The 24034-nt window shown below is 40.1% G+C and overlaps 1 protein-coding gene across 5 annotated transcripts in view; it reads right to left on the bottom strand.

Annotated features, from left to right (window-relative positions):
- LOC123761307 (uncharacterized) overlaps positions 1 to 24034 on the bottom strand; it is a 183572-nt gene that overhangs the window by 7257 nt on the left and 152281 nt on the right. For 4 of the 5 annotated variants that reach the window (XM_069328914.1, XM_069328913.1, XM_069328911.1 and 1 more), the window contains exons 27-33: positions 11719 to 11795; positions 11267 to 11407; positions 11001 to 11111; positions 9320 to 9449; positions 6102 to 6688; positions 5874 to 6005; positions 4684 to 4835 (exon numbers count right to left, since the gene is read on the bottom strand). The gene's annotated coding sequence lies outside the window, so the exon portion shown is untranslated. The remainder of the gene's footprint in view (positions 1 to 4683; positions 4836 to 5873; positions 6006 to 6101; positions 6689 to 9319; positions 9450 to 11000; positions 11112 to 11266; positions 11408 to 11718; positions 11796 to 24034) is intronic. The other variant, XM_069328912.1, reaches the window with a different exon arrangement.

Genomic DNA, 24034 nt, shown 5'->3' with positions numbered 1-24034 from the left:
AGTGATTAAAATTAACCCAACGTAGAGTTCACATGTACTAATAATTACATCTGTACAATAAGGCTAGAATTCTTACGTCACCAGACGCCAGTATTGCGTCAGATTCCATTGTAATAAACACATTTATATCCAATGTGTCTGAGAATTGAATTTGATTCTCTATAAATAACGGTGTTCTGTGTGATAATTAATTACAGATAAACTGATCTCCAACTAAAGCCAAATAGAGCGTTTATAGTTATAGCTGTTATCTAGTAGTAAATTTAATGTCACGCGTGAATGCCCTGGAGAGACTAATTCTTCTCCATTATTCGTTTACTATCATAAAACTGGCAAATAATAATATTTAACTCCTCCAAATAATAAACCCGTCCTAACCCGAGCATTTCAAGCACAACTGTGAGAAATGATAATATCCATAATAAATAATTTGGTTAACAAACGCGGGGCGGAGAGGACGCCAGTGCACGAGGTGAAACGTTCACGAGCAGACGTGTTCACGTGACGAAGCGCTCACGAGGAGACGCCATTACCCAGCCATCAGGGTAGACGCCATCAAATCTCCAGAAGAAAGTCGCCACTGTGAGGTGTGAAGAACCTTTGCAGACAATACCTTTGCTGGTGTCAGTGTCATTTACGGAACCTGTTAAATTTGGTTCTATGTAACTCCACGTGACCGGCCAGTATCTAGGATAGGCTAGACCGGAGCCTAGGACGCGAATTTCGGCAAGCCTTAACTTACACACTGCCCATATTAGCTAAGTATCCTTATCCTTATTTGATGCATCTTATATGGTGTAGGTTTATAGCTGGGTAGCTTGTCGTGACGCTGTGCGACAACAACAAATTACAGGTTATTATTTTTCTGATGTTTAATCTCGTTTTCTTGAATATAGATTTCTAGTAGTTTAATTTGTTACTACTGAAACCAATTTGATTTACAGCGTGTGCGAGGAATTCTCCGAGCTGTCATTTCCCATGTTAATCAACTCCCAGTGTTCCATGACGAGTCCAGAGGAAGCGGAAGATGAGTCGTAACTAACTTCTAGGGAATCGTCATTAAGCTAAGATTCCTTTGTATTCCTTTGATTATTATCTGTACTCTTTTTACATGCAGAACTCTGTTCATTGGATTAACATGTGTTTATTATAATAATTATTTCATGTTCGTAGTCTATGTTCTTTTTGAAGATAAAGATAATGACTCTATAAATATTCATAGGATTAGATTATTATACATTGGACTGGTGAACGAACCACACTAGTTCCTGGACGTACTGAGTTCCAGTAATACCCCCCCGATGTAGGTGTTTGAGGGTTTGATTCATTTAATTATACAGCCCATTAATCTTTTCAGTGATCATATTCTCTAGTATTTTATCCATAGTTACTGGTTCATCTAGGAATATTCTAATGATCATAATTTCTTAGTTTCCCTCTTTACTATAAAAGCGGGTGGTCCTTCGTAATTGATTTTCTTTACTTTAATATTTAAATAATTAGAGTCAAGCCCCAAATGTCCCACAATTTGTACTCACTGAATTTGTGCGCCCCTTGAGGGACTTGCAGTAGAGGGGGGGGGGGGGGTACAAATAGCCTAAGCTACTCTATCCCTTTGAGATGTATTTTTTCTTGTCTCAATAAAAAATACTTAAACTTGAACTTGAACAGCAGCCACGTATAGTAGGAAACTTTTGGCGTTCTTACACTAGGAATTAATAATATTAGTAAATTTGATTTCCTAACAAAATACTTCTATCTTACTGTGCTAGGGGTTAGTATTTAGGGTGTCGGAAATTTCCGACAGTAAGTCTTGTATGAGAGCTTGTCATGGAAGGATGGGTATGATCAATGTGGCTCATATGTGTGGGGACTAAGTTGCCAAATTAGATGATGTATTGTGCAAAAGTGGCAAGACTTCGATTCTTGTTGGAGGCTTTTTGTTACTGGATTGGTGCTACATAGACTTTCCACCTTGGTGCCTTCTTTTAATAATTACTTTGCTTCTGTACTGGAGAATGGTTCTTTAAGATGAAAGCTCCCTCGTAAGAGATGAAGTATTGTGGCCTTGATGGTATTATTGTGCTTTTACCCATAGGCCCTCATAATGAAGTGCTCGTTTCTAAGAACAAAAAGTCTGGAATGGTAATAGGGTGGTCCTCACAACTTGTTTTAACCTACAGTATTACCGTATATCATCCATTTTGTATAATTGAAATTTATACTTAAAGCTTTGATAACAATCCCATTGTACACAACTACATTATGAGGCTGATTTATTTGTAATAGTTCATTGGAAGTACTGTAGATGAACAGAATCTGCTCGCATTGTCATTTGTACACACATTAATACGAAAAAAGGAATTCTTTGCTGAGTACTGTATTGCCAAAATCATTTGCATTTGTTGATTGGCAACAAGCCGATTTAGCAATAACTTATGTTCTTACGGCATCTTGTGTCCCACAAGTAAGTAAGTAATTATCAAAAGAAGGCACCAAACCGGGAAGGCTATGTAGCACCATCAAATACGCAAAATAATCAGAGGGCGCTAAATATCACCAAGGATGCCAATACGAGAACAAAAACGCATAAGGCGAACGATATCAAAAGTATCCGAGTCACCAAGAATTCTATCGAGGGACAGGTGACCGCGAGGGGCGGTCGGAAAGCAAAACATACGCTCGTCCTGGAAGTCAGGACATTCAAGAAGGACATGCACGACCGTAAGAGGGACAATGCAACTAGGACAATAAGGAGCAGGGCGGCGCTCCATCAAGTGACCATGGGTTAAGCGAGTATGGCCAATACGCAACCTCGCCAGAGCTGTTTCCCACCGCCGGTTACGGTGGAAGGAGGACTGCCACGAGGAAACACAACATTTAAGAGTACGTAGCTTGTTACCAGTAACAGACAACCAAGAAGCCTGCCAACGGGTAAGGACTGAGGAATGGATAACCGGGTAAAAGTCGGAATACGGAATGCCCTTACGAGAGATGGGACAAGAGCGGACAGCTTCCTTGGCGGCAGCATCCGCACGCTCATTTAAAGACACACCAATATGGCTGGGAACCCAACAAAACTCAACCGACTTAAATTTACTATGAACGAGAAACAGCCAATGCTGGATCTCGACAACCACTGGATGAACTGGATTAAAGGACCCGAGAGCCATGAGGGCACTACGAGAGTCAACAACAACTACAAAGGAAGACTGACAACGAGAAAGTAGGAGACGAAGAGCATAGAGAATAGCATAAAGTTCCGCTGTAAAGATGCTAGTCTCCGGAGGCAAGCGACACATATAAGTGCGATCAGGAAAAACAACAGAGTAGCCAACACCGTCCGCTGACTTAGACCCATCGGTGAAGACAGAAACGGAGCGGGAGTGAGAAGAAAAGTGCTCGAGGAAAAGGCGTTTTAGAACCGTAGGAGGGGTAAAAGCTTTAGTGACACGGGTCAAGGAAGTACAAAACCGCGGAAGAGGGACCCTCCACGGGGGCAAAGATGGAACAACACGAGGAGAAACATCAGAAATACGAACGGAAAGAGAATCCTGCAGGCGAGATAACCGGACAGAAAGAGGGAGGTGGTGAAGAGGAACAGGAACCGCAGGAGGGGTAAAAGTTAAAGCACGACAGAGGCGAGAGGAAGGATGTTGCAAGGACCGCGCAAGATAGCGAAGACAGTAGCGATCACGGCGGTCCTGGAGAGACAGGAAGCCAGTGTCAACATACAAGCTAAGGACGGGAGTCGAACGAAAGGCACCAGAACTGAGGCGCAACCCAGTATGGTGCAAAGCATCAAGACGGCGAAGAGTAGAAGGAGAAGCAGACGAGTAAGCAGGGCTTGTGTCCCACAAGCACACTACGGGCTGCCACTATACAAAACATTGTCTACTCATTTCCTGTTATTTTTGAAGAACTCACAACAGTGAAATATTGAATAAACTATCAGTTCTGTATTTGGTGTTTTCATAATCTGCTCAAAGTCTATTCTGTGTCTGGTGATACACGTAATTTGTAAAGATGAATATCACCTATATTTTCTGTTTTTAAAGGAATGCCTGATTATTACTACTGTTTTTGTTAGGCTGGTGCAAAGTCAATGGCAGACCAAGAAATTAGTACTATCAGCAATTTTTTTTTAGTTAATGTTATACAAACTATTTGATCCATATTACTTTGTAATTTTACTGTTTGGTCATATGGGTCTATAAACTTATTCGTAAAATAAAGCTTTAAATTTTGAAACTTATGACATTTTAGCATTTTTTTGGCAGTAAAGCATCACAGTAGGGGTGTAAGGCAATTAGATATATTTTACTTTCAATAATGTCTTATTTCTAATGTGAATGGCAAGCTCTTTTCATACAATATTGTGTTGGTTGTCACGTACATCAGAATGTTCTCTCTACAAAGTATATGAACCGACTAGGAACTGACGATAAAAGAGCACAGTACAGCAAAGAAAATTATAACTTATGTCTATTATATTTTAGAGGCAATCTTTAAATTTAAAGAAATACAAATTTTTGGGGTGCTGAGCAAACTTAAACACCACACTACAATATCTAACAAATGTATGTCACATCCAAACACAGCATTAAAAGCATGATACAAATTCATAAAGTGAATACGAGTTCAGTTGGAGAACTGCTACATATTTCCACAACAGATACTAACCCACAGCACAAAATAGGTGGACCAGTGCGAGTACTACTAGGGTTCTGTAGTAATAATTCAGCCAATTTGAGCAAAATGTCTGGCACAGGAGGCACATCTTGACCATACTGCCACGAGAGCACCTGATACACTTGCACATTATGGACTAAGTTCTGAAAAATAAGACTTGATAAATCAGTATTTTCTCTAGGGTCAAAATTTTATCAAAGAACCAAGAAGCTGTTGACCATTAGAAGGTTCAAAACGATATTCAACATTACTTTAAAACCACGCATTAGTTTAACCTCATATTCTTGCCAGCTTGGTGCCATCTTTTAATAATTACTTACTGCCCATTAGTCCATGCAGTGCTTTGCACCTTTTTGGATTCATGGCCCTATTTTCTAATGCGGTACTCATAACTCCTCAAACCCCCTTCCATCCTTTCATAATTGTTTTTTTGTTTTCAAAGAATGAATTTAAAAACAATCACCTCATTTAAGACGAAAACAATGATGCTAGCTATTTTTCAAACATTGCAAGTTAGGGAGGGGGAAGGTCAAGACCCACCGGTTGGGAACTGGTGGTCTAATATAATGCTAGAAAAGCTTATTAAAGTAAAAGTCCCACCATATTGTCACTAGTGTTGTCAGTTTGTATGTGAGGACAGTGTAGGTGGTCAGGATCTGAGTAACATTGGTGTTTTTACTTGGTGGGCGTGTTGGCAGGCTTGTGGTTTGATAGGCTGCTGTATTAGTAAAAGTAAGATTGGCTTTTGTGGTGTGATGTTCATAGAACTAACAAATTTGTGCCCATAAACAGACATTATAGAGAAAATAATTATAACTGAAATAACTGTTTTCAATGATGCCCAGAATCCTTCGATGGTATAACAAGGATGCCATAGTGACTGGCATCAGTGCCTAAATGTCTGCTAAGTGATCAGTGATCATAAGATTGCACCAATGGATCACATTTCTCTGGGATTGGCATAATACAAGTTACAAATTAATGGATTGAGAAATCATTTGCAAATATTTGTCATAAATTGAGAGATTGTTGTTGAGTATGAACGAGGTATCTGAAATCTGACATATCCAGAAAAGCCTTTCTGCCATGTTCCAGTTTCATATATTCATGAGAAATTTTCCTTCGTAGTATCTTATGAAGCCAAAAAATATAATTGCGACAAGTGATTTTAGATACAATACCTTTGAATTTTTAATTTGTACTGTGTACTGCACGAGTGCATTTCCATAGAGCTGAGCTTGGTGCGCATGGATGGTGTAATCTCCAAGGGTCCACATACCTCCCACATAAGGCATTACATCAGGGAACTCATCCTAAATGGTAGAGAGTAATTGTGATTATTGATTACAAATTGAAATCATTGAGTGAATATTAATTTAAAATTATGGAAAAGTATACAAAATCACTACCTTGCTTTGCTCGTCAAATTGATTGATGAGTATTACAAGAGAAGAGCCCTTCTCCACAACCATTCTCCAGAATTTGGAGAGTGTGATAGGCATGGGGTGTTCTGTGACTAGTAGTGCTTCAGTGTGCATCAGACCCGCAACCTTCACCGCATTAATATACTGTGACTCTGGCTCTCCATTTTCCATTTGTAAGTATATTTGTTGGGAGTCTGCTGGCAATATTGTATTGTTACGATTCATTAACTCAAAGCTCGGATTAGAAGAACTTTTATATGAGAGTGGGGATGGTAAGGCTTTTATATTCCTTAACTGAGCTTTGCAGTTACTCAGATAACTGTCCAGAGAATTCTGAAGATGTTCTGCAGCTACAATGGTTTTTTCACCAAAGAGAATCTCATCAAGGATCTGCAGGCTAAGGTTGTATTGTGCTTGGTTCTCAACTAGTCGTGCCCGACAGTTCCTAAGGTGCTTGAGCACTTCGAGAGGATCAAAGCTTCCTTCAACAGCAAGCATTTCAAACATGAGAAGAACTTGGAGAACTGTACCAGTTAGGCCAATCCCAGCTGTACAGTGAACAACCGTGCCACCTGTTGAGAGAGAAGTACTTTAACTAAAATTGTTAGTTGGACATTATTATTATTATTATTATTATTATTATACAATAATAATAATAATAATAATAATAATAATAATAATAATAATACATGTAATAATAATAATAATAATACTGTAATAATAATAATAATAATAATAATTTATTTGCAAGAAGGTACAATGGGTTGGTGAGATTACATAGGATTGGTATATTTACATTCATGCAAAGTCACTAACAAGCATAGCGTTTCGGGCAGGTCTTTAATCTAACATATCAGGGTAAGATGAAAGGATACATTGTAGCAAGGTTTTTACATCAATAAATAACTACAATATAAATTGAGAGAGGTGATTACAATGGTAACGATATGCGTCTTAAGTACTAATATTGGGGAAGTGGGTAGTACAAGATACAGTGTGAGTTTGAAGCACAAGGTAGGAAACTATGAGGATGAAATTAGGTACTTTTTTATTTTACTTTAGAACAGGGCATGGGTTGGCCAATTTTTTCTTTTATCAAGGAGAGAGTTCGAAAGATTGGGCCCTTTTGTTTGCATGGAGTGTTTGCACAGATTTAGTCTGAATAGGGGTATCAGAGATATTTATTTCTGGCGCGGTGCTTATGGGTTCTATTACACCTATCAAGGTAAAGTTTCAGATCAAGATTAGCATTTCGGAACAAGGTTTTGTACATGTAGACAGCACATGAGAGTGTGTGGAGTGAGCGTATGTTTAGTATGTTAAGGGACTTAAATAGAGGGGCTGTGTGTTGTCTGAAGACTGAGTTTTGTTATCGTTCTGATAGCAAATTTTTGCTGAGTGATGAAAGGCTTGAGATAATTTGCAGTGGTTGAACCCAATGCACAGATACCGTATGTAAGATAGTACGATAAGGATAGATTAGTGCATAATATAATGAGAGGACAGCAGATTGGGGGAAGGTAATATCTGATTTTAGAAAGTATACCGACCGTTTTTGAGACTTTTTTGTCTGTGTGTTGTATGTGGGTGCTGAAGTTCAGTTTCTTATCTATGTTTAGGCCAAGGAACTTTCCACCATTTTTGAGGGGGAAATTCCCCTCAATTGGTAATATTTACATTGTCTATCTGAAGATGAATCTGATTTGATGATTTACTACCAAGTAAAATGTTGGTCTTTTTTATATTTAGTGTAAGTTTGTTGGTTGACATCCACGAGTGGACTTTTTTTTTAATTCACAGTTGATAATATTATTTAGTGTGTGGGGGTTGGGGTCAGAATAGATAAGATAGTATCTTCAGCAAATAGTATAGGTTTAAGAATGTTAAAAACAATTAGCAAATCGTTGATGTATATAAGAAATAGGAGAGGCTCAAGATACTGCCCTGTGGCACCCCTACTGTCAATGATAAAGTGGGGAGGATATGCTATTGATGACTACATATTGGTCTCTGTCACTGAGATGGGAACGAATATAGTCCAGAGCAAGGCCTCGAATACCATAGTGGTGAAGTTTAAGTAAGAGGTAGTTATGGTTTACAGTAGAAAAGGTCTTTCTCAGGTCAATGAAGAGGGCCAATTAGGAACTCATTTTTGCCAAGGGCTGTGTAGATTATATCAAGCAGACTAATAATGGCATAATTGGTACTCTTTTGGGAACAGAAGCCAATTTATTAATAACTCTGCTGATCAAATGAAATAAGATTTAAGAGATTAATATTGAGAAAGAAAATAACTAGGCAAACTATCACAGGAATTATTTCAGTGGAAGAAGAGAAAGTGATGATAACCATGATTTACATCTCCCAGGGGAACCACAGAAGAAACACGTAAGAAAGCAAGAATGTGAACAGATCTCGCAGAAAATATATATGGCAGAAAATCCTATACGTAGATTCAGAGTGCAGTTGCAAGTAATGGGAGACTTGAAAAACAGCCAAATTAACTGGGAAACAATGGATCCCAAAAGGAAACAAAATGAGAGTGATAGCAATTAAGACGTTAGAAATAGCAGAAAGAAACTTGCTAAATCAATATGTCAAGAAGGAAACTACTTTTTTTTTTAGAAATACTAGTATAAAAGGAGTATGAATAATTACTCAGTATAACAGATTTCTTTCTCAGAATCTTTGTCGCAACATTATCCTCTGGCAATATTTGTTCTCAGAAACTTTGAAGACAATTTTTTTCTTATAGCAATACAGTATACTGTACTGTACTCTCAAAATCTTTATTGCTTTTAAGTCAGAAACAATGCCAGTGCCATGGACAGGACACATCCAATATCAACACTATTGAACAGCTCACACACACACACATTCACACACACCAATTTACAGTAATACTAAAATTACAAGAATAGTAATTAGTAAAACGTTTGTAAAATCAGATCTAATGCTGCTCACTGTTCTGAACGCTGAGTTGGTGTGGTGCATTGAGGGGCCTTGGTGTAATGGACACCCTGTTCCGTTGAATCAAGGTTTGTTGAATTTGTCCATTGAATCAAGAAAATTCTTCCCTAAGGCCTCCGCCAAGGGGTTTGTTGAGGCTAGACTGTATTCATATTTGTAACGCCCAAATTATGATCAATGTTTTCATTCCTTTGGAATAGCAAGTCATGAAGATAATACAGGATATAACATACCTTCACTGTGTCTATTTTGATAGTGTCGGAGCATCTGAGCCATCGAGCCAGCTTCATCTGGGATACCATGGTCTGGCAAGCTAGTGTAATGGTAGTGCTGCACACTATGGCTCTGCCCATCTTTTGAAACCTTTAGAAAATTTTGACAAATTTGAAATTAATTCTTGTATTATACAAATTTAGAGGTATTTGAAGGTTCTAACAAGTTTTATGATTGGGTTTGTTTTTTGACATATTTTCCAATAGGTAACATGATTTCAAAATATTATTATAGGAAGACATGGCTTAACATCAAATGTTGTCAACTTCTCAGTGACCATTAATTTAATCTCCACGTTCGTGATACCTGGAGGGGGTTCTGGCAGTTTTTTTTTTATTCCTAAAGTATGTAGAATGTCAATATTGGTCATCAGAAAGAAACCACAACTAACAGCAAAAGATTCATAAGTCATTTTGTCAATCATAATTTTGTCTAGATATTACTTGGTCAGTGGAACCTCGGTCTACAAATACCTAGTACAATTTATTCGGTGTATGAGAACGATTTTGTCATAAAATTTGACTCGGTGTATGAAGTTTACTGCGAAGTACGACTCGCTTGTTGATATTTGTATGGGTAAGGTGTGTGGGTTCTGCTGGGCGCAGGCTGGACCATGCTCAGTTTACCAGTGTATCCCACCAAGTGACGACCGCACTGAATTCTCTGTGAAGAATTTAATTGTTTTTGTGTTTTTTTTTATTTATCTCTGAACGGAAAAGTTCTCATTACAATATATATTACGCCATGGGTCCCAAGAAAGTCAGCGGTTAAGTTCAACCTAAGAAAATAGTTGTTAGAGTGACGAAAGAGGAAAAAAAAATATAATTCATAAACTTGAAGACCATATGTGTGTGGTTGATGTGGTTAGGAAAAATGTGTTCAGTATGGGAAGAACTGCACAATTTTGCTGAAAAGTCTCACCCAGATAAAGCTGTAGCAGGCCGTTGTGTTAACCTTTTTAATGACAATATGATGTCTCACTACAGACAAGTGTTAAAACGTAGGTAAAAATAAGTGTCTTTAGACAGATTCTCAGTGAGACATAAGCAGTGAGCCACAACCAGGTCTTAGTCGTATGCCTACAAAACATAGGGTAGAGAGTACCCCAGAAATGTCATCACTGCCAATGTTATAATGGAATGGGTGTAGGTACCCTTCCAAACACTAAAACCTCCCCTCACCTCACTGTCTTCCATATGCTAACAAGAGTCCTCAATAAAGGTAAGGTCCAGTAAAAAAATAAGAATGGTATTTTGTATATAATGTATTTTTAAGTTATTATTTTTTGGTGTATGGAATGGATTAATTATATTTACATTATTTATTTTGAGAATTTTGTTTTTCTATGTATGAATATTTGGTGTACGATCAGTCTCTTGGAAAGGATTAAATTCGTACACCGAAGTTCCACCGTATTTTGCTTTTCATTTTTACTTGGCAAGTGCCTCTCACTAAGCAAAGAAAGTTAGAAATGGGAAGTTGATTAAAATATATTTAATCTTTTACATTTTAATATATTAAAATAATTTTTTGTTAACCCAAAATCGTGTAGTCAAATGAAACAGATGAAACTTCTAGCACATTAAAACACAATAAAATAGAAAACTGAAGTACATTGTGCTCACAGCACTTATGACTGACCTGTACCGATGACACATTGAAGTGTGGAAACTGTTCTCTATGGAGGACGGAGACAACGTAGCCATCAAAGTCTAGGGTGGCTCCTGGATTTAGGTACTCTCCAACCTTACCCTGTAACAAATCAATATTTACTATGTTCTTAAATACCTACGAACAGATTTTATTACTAAGGCCTAAAATATGTATAATTATTTTGTAAAGACTGGATTATTTGAAAAAAAAAAAAAATATTTTACTATCCTTAAAGCTACAAATTAACATCTCACCTTGCCCCCCTCAACGAAGTTGGCAACCATAATGATGGCGTTAATGTCGTGCTCTATGATCATCCTCCAAAAGTCAACAATAGTAGGCACTTTCACATCCTTGGGACCTTGTGCAGCAATGTAGCGCATACCACCATATCCCTGCCAAAATAATCTTTAATGCATTAGTTTTATATTATAACAATAATTGTATTCTTAATTGTAAATGTTAACTGTAATCCAATTATTTCATCAGTTGGCTTTTTTACACTTTAGGAGTTTTTATAACTTTACAGATACTGTGCATATACTGTTGATAAAATACATTGCATTATTGACCTTGGACTTGAATAAAAGTTCACTAATAAATACTAACTAAAGTAAGAATGTTATAGTGACCATGAAGATAAATCTTTAGCACTTAAATAAGAATATTCATTAAAAACAAAGTTTTTATCCCAAACTTGACTTACAGAGACATGGTTGGCATTGATGTAGTCAGAATAGGGATCATCATTAATGATTGAGAGCAAGACCCTCGTGTCGTCATCTGCACAGATCATCATTTAGGTTAGTAATATTTCAGCGCTGACATGTGCTGGTAGCAACAAGAACCAGATAAGGTAACATACTGTTCATCTCTGATATTATGTTTACAAATAAAGAATATGAATTTAAGAACCTTTATTGGCTTACATTTATTTTTATTGATTAGTTTGCATTTTTGTTGGTTTACATACTTTTACTGATTTGTGTTCTCCGAGGATTTGTGTATAGAATAGATAAATTCGCTTTGAAAAAAATGGGATATGCTACACAAGATAAATAATTTAGCAAAGTGTCAGACTAAAATATATTGTATGTTATTAAGAGACTAGACAATAGAAATGGAGTCATATAAAACAAACGATATAACAAAGAAACTAAGAAGACTCAAGAATTTTGAGGAAATTAAACAAATAAGTATGAAATAAACATAAGAATAAAGGTGACTGCAGAAGGCCTATTGGCCCGTACGAGGCAGCTGTCTATTTATAACCGCCCAATCTCACTCATATGCATGTCCAACCCACGCATGAAACAACCAAGGGACTCCACCTCCGCCACGTTAAACGGTAATTGGTTCCACAAATCAACAATCCTGTTACCGAACCAGCATTTACCCAGGTCTTTCCTAAATCAAAACTTATCCAATTTATACCCATTGTTTCGTGATATCTTGTGTTGATACTTTTAATACCCAATTAACATCCTCCTTTGTTAAGAGGATGTTAATCCCCTTTGTTGTATCCAACATCCCCTTTGTTGTATCCATTCATCCACTTGAACACCTCTATTATGTCACCCCTAACTCTCTGCCTTACTAGCTAATGTAATTTAAGCTTTGTCAATCTTTCTTCATATGACAGGTTTCTCATTTGTGGGATTAACTTTTGTCATCCTACGCTGAACGCGTTCTAGTGAATTTATATCCATTCTATAGTATGGCGACCAATACTTAACTGCATAATCTAAATGGGGCCTAACCAGAGCAAAATATAGCTGAAGAACAACACCAGGTGTCTTGTTACTAAAGTTTCGATTAATAAACCCCAGTGTTCTATTTGTCTTACGAACATTTATTTTTTTTATTTTAAAGTCTTACTAATCATAACTCCATGGTCCCTTTCGCAATCCGACTTCGCAATCTCAACATCATCTAGCTCGTATCTTTTAACTGTATCATTACCTAGCCTGAAAACTTTAAATTTGTCAGCATTAAACTGCATCTGCCAATATTTTGATAATTTCAAAACCCTATTTAGATCGTCTTGAAGTGATAGTCTTTTTCCGTGTTTATTTCTCTCCCGATTTTTGTATCATCGGCAAATTTGCAAATATTGCTGCTCAAACCTGAATCTAAATCACTTATATGAATAACAGGGGTCCCAGGACAGAGCCTTGAGGCACTCCACTTACAACATTTTCCCACTCTGACTTAACCCTATTTATACTAACTCTTTGTTTACTTTGGTATAGCCATGCCCTAATCCAACTTAATATAGCACCCCAATACCGCAAGCCTCTATATTTTTAATCAGTCTTTCATGTGACACTGTATCAAAAGCTTTGCTAAAGTCAAGGTACACAACATCACAAACCTTACCACTATCAACTGCCTCAACTATGCTGGAATAAAATAATAGCAAATTTGTTAAACAAGAACGGTATTTAGTAAAACCATGTTGTGAATCTTATATTAATCTATGTATTTTTAAGATGAAGACGAAAGGTATTTGCAGTTATCGATTCAAGCAATTTTCCCACAATAGACGTTAAGCTAATTGGCCGATAGTTTGACGCAAGTGATCTATCTCCTTTCTTGAAAACTGATACCACATTAGCAACCGTCAACGACTCAGGCACTCTACCTGACTCCAATAATTTATTAAATATGGTAGACAATGGCTCACAAAGCTTCTCTTTGTATTCTTTTAGCACCCTGGCAAATACTTCGTCCGGCTCTGGGGATTTGTTTGGCTTGAGTTTCACTATTTTGTTTAATAACATCCTCCGTACTCATCAATGTTTACCAGTATAATCGAAAGAGCGAAACTTTCCTATTATGAGAGTAGATTCAAAAAAGGAAAAGGAAACATGGAAAACCATCTGTAATATCCTAGGATCAAAACAAAAAGCAGATTAAACTCTCCAAGGATGGTTATACACTTGCAACAGATTTAGAAACGGCTACTGAATTTAATAGCTTCTTTTCGTCAGTTGGTGCTAACTTTGTCAGAAAAATCCCACAGACCCAAACACATGTTACTACATATCTTGCAGGCAGCTATCCAAACTCTTTTCTCCTTTCACCAGTCAGCCCGACAGATGTTATGTCCATCATTCACTCACTAAAAACGAAAGTTGAGAAAATTAATGAAATACCATCTATGGTATACAAAAGTGCCTCCCATGCCCTTACGCCACTTATGCCCTTAAATAGCTCTGCTATTCAACAAATCTCTAGAGTGTCATACTTTCCTGGATATCCTTAAAAAAGCATGAGTAACGCTAGTTCATAAAGAAGCCGACACGACAGACATAAGCAGTTACAGACCAATATCAAATCTACCCTTATAATAAAAAATATTTAAACAAATATTTATAACTAGCTCTACTCCTACCTTGTAAAATTCAACATACTAAGTCCCTGTCAGTTTGGCTTCGATCTCAAAAGAGTATCAACGATTCAATTATTAGTCTGCTTGATATAATTTACACAGCCCTTGACAAAAATGAGTTCCCAATTGGACTCTTAATTGATCTAAGAAAAGCTTTTGATACTGCTAACCATAACTACATCTTACTTAAACTTCACCATTATGGAATTCGAGGCATTGCCCTGAACTATATTCGATCCTATCTTAGTGACAGACATCAATATGTAGCCATCAATGATATAACCTCCCACACTCTACCATTAACGACAGGAGTGCCAAAGGGCAGCATCCTAGGACCTATCCTATTTCTTATATACAATAATGATCACCTAATGTCTCGAATATTTTTAAACCTATACTATATACTAAATACTATTTGCTGACGATACTACCTTCATCTACTCAAATCCCAACCCACACACACTAAATAATGTTGTAAATAACGAATTAAAAAAGTAAACTCATGAATGTCAACCACTAAACATAGAAAAGACTTACTTCATATTAATTGGAAACAAATCAACAACTGCAGTTCAGCTTCAGATAGACAATGTTAACATTAGCAATAAAAATGATGCAAAGTTCCTTGGCCTATACATTGACAAGAGACTCAACTTCAGCACCCACTTACAACGTATAACCAAAAAATATATAAAAAACGGTCGGTATACTTTCTAAAATTAGATATTATGTTCCAAACTTTGCTCTAATCTCATTATACTATGCGCTAATCTATCCCTGTCCTACATACGGTGTCTGTGCATGAGGTTCAACCACTGCAAATTACCTCAAGCCCATCAACACCCAGCAAAAATTTTCTGTCAGTACAATAACAAACTCTGTGTTCATACAACACGCAGCCCCTATGTTCAAATCCCTAAACATCCTAAATATAAACTCATTCTCCTGTGCTATTTACATGTACAAAACCCTGTTCATAGCTGTAAATTCTGATCTGAAACTCTTCCTTGACAGATGTAACGGAATCCATAATAACCACACCAGAAATAAATATCTCTTTGATATCCCCAGAGTCAAATTAAATCTGTGTAAACAGTATGCGAATAAAGGGACCTAGTCTATGGAACTCACTACCTATGGAATTAAAAGGCTGTCCAATCTATGCCCTTATTTAAAAGTAAAACCAAGAAGTACATAATTTCATCCTCATAGTTTCGTACCTAGTGCTTCAAACTCGCACTGTATCTTGTGCTACCCACTCCTCCAATATATGTACCTAAGCCACACAACTTCACCGTTCTAATCACTGTTATTTTTTCATATCTTGGTTCTTATGTTGAACACAAATTTTACTACAATGTGCCTAGAAATAATCCTCAAATTATGCTACAATGTACCTGTTGATAATCCTACAATTTTACTATAAAGTATCTACTAATTTTCTTCAAATTTTCTTACAATGTACCTATTAACATTTCAATTTTTTGCTACAAATTACCTACATAAAATTATCTGTTAAACTGAGGACCTACCCGAAACGTTATGTGCATTGATGTTTTTACGTGATTGATGTTCTTGGCTTTACAAGAATGTAAAAACATCAATGCTATGTATTCTCATAAACCAAATGTACCTTCTTGTATATATATTATATATATATATATATATATATATATATATATATATATATATATATATATATATAACTGAAAACTCACACCCCAGAAGTGACTCGAACCCATACTCCCAGAAGCAACGCATCTGGTATGTACAAGACGCCTTAATCCACTTGACCATCACGACCGGACATAATGAGGTGATAGCCGAGGCTATTTGAACCACCCCACCGCCGGCACTCGGATAGTTATCTTGGGCATAGCATTTTACCAAATCACCTCATTCTTTGGGGCAACACGTGAGGAACACAAATGCGAACAAGCCTGAATGGTCCCCAGGACATATGCAACTGAAAACTCACACCCCAGAAGTGACTCGAACCCATACTCCCAGAAGCAACGCATCTGGTATGTACAAGACGCCTTAATCCACTTGACCATCACGACCGGACATAATGAGGTGATAGCCGAGGCTATTTGAACCACCCCACCGCCGGCACTCGGATAGTTATCTTGGGCATAGCATTTTACCAAATCACCTCATTCTTTGGGGCAACACGTGAGGAACACAAATGCGAACAAGCCTGAATGGTCCCCAGGACATATGCAACTGAAAACTCACACCCCAGAAGTGACTCGAACCCATACTCCCAGAAGCAACGCATCTGGTATGTACAAGACGCCTTAATCCACTTGACCATCACGACCGGACATAATGAGGTGATAGCCGAGGCTATTTGAACCACCCCACCGCCGGCACTCGGATAGTTATCTTGGGCATAGCATTTTACCAAATCACCTCATTCTTTGGGGCAACACGTGAGGAACACAAATGCGAACAAGCCTGAATGGTCCCCAGGACATATGCAACTGAAAACTCACACCCCAGAAGTGACTCGAACCCATACTCCCAGAAGCAACGCATCTGGTATGTACAAGACGCCTTAATCCACTTGACCATCACGACCGGACATAATGAGGTGATAGCCGAGGCTATTTGAACCACCCCACCGCCGGCACTCGGATAGTTATCTTGGGCATAGCATTTTACCAAATCACCTCATTCTTTGGGGCAACACGTGAGGAACACAAATGCGAACAAGCCTGAATGGTCCCCAGGACATATGCAACTGAAAACTCACACCCCAGAAGTGGCTCGAACCCATACTCCCAGAAGCAACGCATCTGGTATGTACAAGACGCCTTAATCCACTTGACCATCACGACCGGACATAATGAGGTGATAGCCGAGGCTATTTGAACCACCCCACCGCCGGCACTCGGATAGTTATCTTGGGCATAGCATTTTACCAAATCACCTCATTCTTTGGGGCAACACGTGAGGAACACAAATGCGAACAAGCCTGAATGGTCCCCAGGACATATGCAACTGAAAACTCACACCCCAGAAGTGACTCGAACCCATACTCCCAGAAGCAACGCATCTGGTATGTACAAGACGCCTTAATCCACTTGACCATCACGACCGGACATAATGAGGTGATAGCCGAGGCTATTTGAACCACCCCACCGCCGGCACTCGGATAGTTATCTTGGGCATAGCATTTTACCAAATCACCTCATTCTTTGGGGCAACACGTGAGGAACACAAATGCGAACAAGCCTGAATGGTCCCCAGGACATATGCAACTGAAAACTCACACCCCAGAAGTGACTCGAACCCATACTCCCAGAAGCAACGCATCTGGTATGTACAAGACGCCTTAATCCACTTGACCATCACGACCGGACATAATGAGGTGATAGCCGAGGCTATTTGAACCACCCCACCGCCGGCACTCGGATAGTTATCTTGGGCATAGCATTTTACCAAATCACCTCATTCTTTGGGGCAACACGTGAGGAACACAAATGCGAACAAGCCTGAATGGTCCCCAGGACATATGCAACTGAAAACTCACACCCCAGAAGTGACTCGAACCCATACTCCCAGAAGCAACGCATCTGGTATGTACAAGACGCCTTAATCCACTTGACCATCACGACCGGACATAATGAGGTGATAGCCGAGGCTATTTGAACCACCCCACCGCCGGCACTCGGATAGTTATCTTGGGCATAGCATTTTACCAAATCACCTCATTCTTTGGGGCAACACGTGAGGAACACAAATGCGAACAAGCCTGAATGGTCCCCAGGACATATGCAACTGAAAACTCACACCCCAGAAGTGACTCGAACCCATACTCCCAGAAGCAACGCATCTGGTATGTACAAGACGCCTTAATCCACTTGACCATCACGACCGGACATAATGAGGTGATAGCCGAGGCTATTTGAACCACCCCACCGCCGGCACTCGGATAGTTATCTTGGGCATAGCATTTTACCAAATCACCTCATTCTTTGGGGCAACACGTGAGGAACACAAATGCGAACAAGCCTGAATGGTCCCCAGGACATATGCAACTGAAAACTCACACCCCAGAAGTGACTCGAACCCATACTCCCAGAAGCAACGCATCTGGTATGTACAAGACGCCTTAATCCACTTGACCATCACGACCGGACATAATGAGGTGATAGCCGAGGCTATTTGAACCACCCCACCGCCGGCACTCGGATAGTTATCTTGGGCATAGCATTTTACCAAATCACCTCATTCTTTGGGGCAACACGTGAGGAACACAAATGCGAACAAGCCTGAATGGTCCCCAGGACATATGCAACTGAAAACTCACACCCCAGAAGTGGCTCGAACCCATACTCCCAGAAGCAACGCATCTGGTATGTACAAGACGCCTTAATCCACTTGACCATCACGACCGGACATAATGAGGTGATAGCCGAGGCTATTTGAACCACCCCACCGCCGGCACTCGGATAGTTATCTTGGGCATAGCATTTTACCAAATCACCTCATTCTTTGGGGCAACACGTGAGGAACACAAATGCGAACAAGCCTGAATGGTCCCCAGGACATATGCAACTGAAAACTCACACCCCAGAAGTGACTCGAACCCATACTCCCAGAAGCAACGCATCTGGTATGTACAAGACGCCTTAATCCACTTGACCATCACGACCGGACATAATGAGGTGATAGCCGAGGCTATTTGAACCACCCCACCGCCGGCACTCGGATAGTTATCTTGGGCATAGCATTTTACCAAATCACCTCATTCTTTGGGGCAACACGTGAGGAACACAAATGCGAACAAGCCTGAATGGTCCCCAGGACATATGCAACTGAAAACTCACACCCCAGAAGTGACTCGAACCCATACTCCCAGAAGCAACGCATCTGGTATGTACAAGACGCCTTAATCCACTTGACCATCACGACCGGACATAATGAGGTGATAGCCGAGGGTATTTGAACCACCCCAACGCCGGCACTCGGATAGTTATCTTGGGCATAGCATTTTACCAAATCACCTCATTCTTTGGGGCAACACGTGAGGAACACAAATGCGAACAAGCCTGAATGGTCCCCAGGACATATGCAACTGAAAACTCACACCCCAGAAGTGACTCGAACCCATACTCCCAGAAGCAACGCATCTGGTATGTACAAGACGCCTTAATCCACTTGACCATCACGACCGGACATAATGAGGTGATAGCCGAGGCTATTTGAACCACCCCACCGCCGGCACTCGGATAGTTATCTTGGGCATAGCATTTTACCAAATCACCTCATTCTTTGGGGCAACACGTGAGGAACACAAATGCGAACAAGCCTGAATGGTCCCCAGGACATATGCAACTGAAAACTCACACCCCAGAAGTGACTCGAACCCATACTCCCAGAAGCAACGCATCTGGTATGTACAAGACGCCTTAATCCACTTGACCATCACGACCGGACATAATGAGGTGATAGCCGAGGCTATTTGAACCACCCCACCGCCGGCACTCGGATAGTTATCTTGGGCATAGCATTTTACCAAATCACCTCATTCTTTGGGGCAACACGTGAGGAACACAAATGCGAACAAGCCTGAATGGTCCCCAGGACATATGCAACTGAAAACTCACACCCCAGAAGTGACTCGAACCCATACTCCCAGAAGCAACGCATCTGGTATGTACAAGACGCCTTAATCCACTTGACCATCACGACCGGACATAATGAGGTGATAGCCGAGGCTATTTGAACCACCCCACCGCCGGCACTCGGATAGTTATCTTGGGCATAGCATTTTACCAAATCACCTCATTCTTTGGGGCAACACGTGATGGTCAAGTGGATTAAGGCGTCTTGTACATACCAGATGCGTTGCTTCTGGGAGTATGGGTTCGAGTCACTTCTGGGGTGTGAGTTTTCAGTTGCATATGTCCTGGGGACCATTCAGGCTTGTTCGCATTTGTGTTCCTCACGTGTTGCCCCAAAGAATGAGGTGATTTGGTAAAATGCTATGCCCAAGATAACTATCCGAGTGCCGGCGGTGGGGTGGTTCAAATAGCCTCGGCTATCACCTCATTATGTCCGGTCGTGATGGTCAAGTGGATTAAGGCGTCTTGTACATACCAGATGCGTTGCTTCTGGGAGTATGGGTTCGAGTCACTTCTGGGGTGTGAGTTTTCAGTTGCATATGTCCTGGGGACCATTCAGGCTTGTTCGCATTTGTGTTCCTCACGTGTTGCCCCAAAGAATGAGGTGATTTGGTAAAATGCTATGCCCAAGATAACTATCCGAGTGCCGGCGGTGGGGTGGTTCAAATAGCCTCGGCTATCACCTCATTATGTCCGGTCGTGATGGTCAAGTGGATTAAGGCGTCTTATACATACCAGATGCGTTGCTTCTGGGAGTATGGGTTCGAGTCACTTCTGGGGTGTGAGTTTTCAGTTGCATATGTCCTGGGGACCATTCAGGCTTGTTCGCATTTGTGTTCCTCACGTGTTGCCCCAAAGAATGAGGTGATTTGGTAAAATGCTATGCCCAAGATAACTATCCGAGTGCCGGCGGTGGGGTGGTTCAAATAGCCTCGGCTATCACCTCATTATGTCCGGTCGTGATGGTCAAGTGGATTAAGGCGTCTTGTACATACCAGATGCGTTGCTTCTGGGAGTATGGGTTCGAGTCACTTCTGGGGTGTGAGTTTTCAGTTGCATATGTCCTGGGGACCATTCAGGCTTGTTCGCATTTGTGTTCCTCACGTGTTGCCCCAAAGAATGAGGTGATTTGGTAAAATGCTATGCCCAAGATAACTATCCGAGTGCCGGCGGTGGGGTGGTTCAAATAGCCTCGGCTATCACCTCATTATGTCCGGTCGTGATGGTCAAGTGGATTAAGGCGTCTTGTACATACCAGATGCGTTGCTTCTGGGAGTATGGGTTCGAGTCACTTCTGGGGTGTGAGTTTTCAGTTGCATATGTCCTGGGGACCATTCAGGCTTGTTCGCATTTGTGTTCCTCACGTGTTGCCCCAAAGAATGAGGTGATTTGGTAAAATGCTATGCCCAAGATAACTATCCGAGTGCCGGCGGTGGGGTGGTTCAAATAGCCTCGGCTATCACCTCATTATGTCCGGTCGTGATGGTCAAGTGGATTAAGGCGTCTTGTACATACCAGATGCGTTGCTTCTGGGAGTATGGGTTCGAGTCACTTCTGGGGTGTGAGTTTTCAGTTGCATATGTCCTGGGGACCATTCAGGCTTGTTCCCATATATATATATATATACATAAATATATATATATACATAAATATATACACAAATATATACATATATATACATTTATATATATATACATATATATATATATATATATATATATATATATATATATATATATATATATATATATATATATATATATATATATATATATATATATATATATATATATTTTATTAAATATGACCGAAAAAGTAAGATTAATAATTCTAACACGAATTTTCTCAATCTTTCGTACATTATGCTTCACTGTTGGAGGTAAATCAAAAATCACTTCTCCAAAATTCATTTTTATTTCTAGTCTGACGCGACACGGGCGCGTTTCGTAAAACTTATTACATTTTCAAAGACTTCACAAATACACAACTGATTAGAACTTGCGTTTCCCTGATTTTATATCTACATTTGAGTGAGGTGGGAAGGGTGATGTGGCATTACATTTGAGTAAGGTGGGAAGGATGATGTGGCATTAGAGGATATTAATAGGGTATTAAAAGTATCAACACAAGACAGAACACGAAACAATGGATATTGAATAGAAGTGTTTGTAGAAAGCCTATTGGTCCATATTTCTTGATGCTTCTATATTGGAGCGGAGTCTTGAGGTGGGTAGAATATAGTTGTGCAATAATTGGCTGTTGATTGCTGGTGTTGACTTCTTGATGTGTAGTGCCTCGCAAACGTCTAGCCGCCTGCTATCGTTGTATCTATCGATGATTTCTGTGTTGTTTACTAGGATTTCTCTGGCGATGGTTTGGTTATGGGAAGAGATTATATGTTCCTTAATGGAGCCCTGTTGTTTATGCATCGTTAAACGCCTAGAAAGAGATGTTGTTGTCTTGCCTATATACTGGGTTTTTTGGAGCTTACAGTCCCCAAGTGGGCATTTGAAGGCATAGACGACGTTAGTCTCTTTTAAAGCGTTCTGTTTCGTGTCTGGAGAGTTTCTCATGAGTAGGCTGGCCGTTTTTCTGGTTTTATAGTAAATCGTCAGTTGTATCCTCTGATTTTTGTCTGTAGGGATAACGTTTCTATTAACAATATCTTTCAGGACCCTTTCCTCTGTTTTATGAGCTGTGGAAAAGAAGTTCCTGTAAAATAGTCTAATAGGGGGTATAGGTGTTGTGTTAGTTGTCTCTTCGGAGGTTGCATGGCTTTTCACTTTCCTTCTTATGATGTCTTCGATGAAACCATTGGAGAAGCCGTTATTGACTAGAACCTGCCTTACCCTACAGAGTTCTTCGTCGACTTGCTTCCATTCTGAGCTGTGGCTGAGAGCACGGTCGACGTATGCGTTAACAACACTCCTCTTGTACCTGTCAGGGCAGTCGCTGTTGGCATTTAGGCACATTCCTATGTTTGTTTCCTTTGTGTAGACTGCAGTGTGGAAACCTCCGCCCTTTTCCATGACTGTTACATCTAGAAAAGGCAGCTTCCCATCCTTTTCCGTCTCGTAAGTGAAACGCAGCACGGAACTCTGCTCAAATGCCTCCTTCAGCTCCTGCAGATGTCTGACATCAGGTACCTGTGTAAAAATGTCGTCAACATACCTGCAGTATATGGCCGGTTTCAAGTTCATGTCGACTAAGACTTTTTGCTCGATGGTACCCATGTAGAAGTTTGCAAACAGGACACCTAGGGGAGAACCCATAGCGACCCCATCTACTTGCTTATACATGTGCCCATCCGGGCTCAAGAAGGGTGCCTCTTTAGTACAAGCTTGGAGTAGTTTCCTCAGAATACTTTCTGGCATGTCAAGAGGAGTACAGGCTGGATCACGATACACTCTGTCGGCTATCATTCCGATATCGGAATGATAGCCGACAGAGTGTATCGTGATCCAGCCTGTACTCCTCTTGACATGCCAGAAAGTATTCTGAGGAAACTACTCCAAGCTTGTACTAAAGAGGCACCCTTCTTGAGCCCGGATGGGCACATGTATAAGCAAGTAGATGGGGTCGCTATGGGTTCTCCCCTAGGTGTCCTGTTTGCAAACTTCTACATGGGTACCATCGAGCAAAAAGTCTTAGTCGACATGAACTTGAAACCGGCCATATACTGCAGGTATGTTGACGACATTTTTACACAGGTACCTGATGTCAGACATCTGCAGGAGCTGAAGGAGGCATTTGAACAGAGTTCCGTGCTGCGTTTCACTTACGAGACGGAAAAGGATGGGAAGCTGCCTTTTCTAGATGTAACAGTCATGGAAAAGGGCGGAGGTTTCCACACTGCAGTCTACACAAAGGAAACAAACATAGGAATGTGCCTAAATGCCAACAGCGACTGCCCTGACAGGTACAAGAGGAGTGTTGTTAACGCATACGTCGACCGTGCTCTCAGCCACAGCTCAGAATGGAAGCAAGTCGAC

Source organism: Procambarus clarkii, chromosome 22 (assembly GCF_040958095.1).
Source record: "Procambarus clarkii isolate CNS0578487 chromosome 22, FALCON_Pclarkii_2.0, whole genome shotgun sequence".
NCBI classification, from domain to species: domain Eukaryota; kingdom Metazoa; phylum Arthropoda; class Malacostraca; order Decapoda; family Cambaridae; genus Procambarus; species Procambarus clarkii.
The sequence above is the reverse complement of the archived record's forward strand: the minus strand, read 5'-3'. Positions and strand labels throughout refer to the sequence as shown.